Here is a 1111-nt window from a genome sequence, read left to right on the forward strand (position 1 = left end):
TATTATTAGTCAAGACTTAGCCTCTACTTCCCTAACATCTTGCCCTCAACTCTATACCAGAAATTGCCTGTTTAGCAAGCACAAAGGGAGTGGGGGAAGATGTGAACTTGTCCATAATGGCAGTGGTGTCTCCTTGGCAACCAGTCAATGTTGGTATGAATCTGCTTCACACTGTTAGTTCATTATAAGACATATAATGGGTTTGCTAACAGAAGTAGGCAAAATATATGATTAATGAATAAGAATCCTTTTTCATTGGTGACTTTGATAAAGAGTTTTTATTTTAATATTGTTGGAAGCCTGCCTATTGTGATTTCAAATTAGACAATTACATAATCACAAATAGATTCACTTCTATTCAACAGAGAGACTTAAAGCCAACTCTCCAGACTTGTCTCAGTAAGAAAGTGATGTTGCTAATTTCCCATGTATACATACCTAGTAACCAGGTACACAGCCAAGCCTTGTGTGTATTGTAGTTTGCAAAGCCTCCTTGGTGATTTACTCAAAGGGCATGGGCTTGGGTCTGGTGCACATTCCATACATAATAGCCATTTATAAGGGATTGTCCTGCCTCCACATTCTTTGCAGTACCCTAAAACATAGTACATTTCTCTCAAGGAATTTGATCTCACTCTAGTCTATAACTTAGTGGTTCTCAGAGTGTGGTCTCTGGACCAGAAATATCACATCACTGGGAAGTTGTTAAAGGTACCTCTCAAAATCAGAACTCTGAGGTTAGGGCCCAGCAATCTGTTTTAGTTAAGTCCTTCATGTGATTCTGGGGCATACTTGTTTGAGAACCAGTGCTCTAACTCAAACAGCTTATAGTCTAATTCCAGGCCAAGTGAATCTCAGATACCAATTCTCACATGACTTGCCTTATCAAAGTACCTTAACTCTTGACCATCTGGTGCCTCTTCTCAAATTTAACATTCTAAAGCATTTTACCATGAAGTGTTAATTTCAATGTTATATACATAATGGGAACCACTGGCCTAAAAACTTGAGCCTGTTTTTTTTTTTTTTTTTTTTTTAGACGAAGCCTCAAGCTATCCCCCTGGGTAGGGTGCTATGGCATCACAGCTCACAGCAACCTCCAACTCCTGGG

The sequence above is a fragment of the Otolemur garnettii genome, unplaced genomic scaffold (genome assembly GCF_000181295.1).
Source record: "Otolemur garnettii isolate 467f Iridium unplaced genomic scaffold, OtoGar3 scaffold00022, whole genome shotgun sequence".
NCBI lineage: Eukaryota > Metazoa > Chordata > Mammalia > Primates > Galagidae > Otolemur > Otolemur garnettii.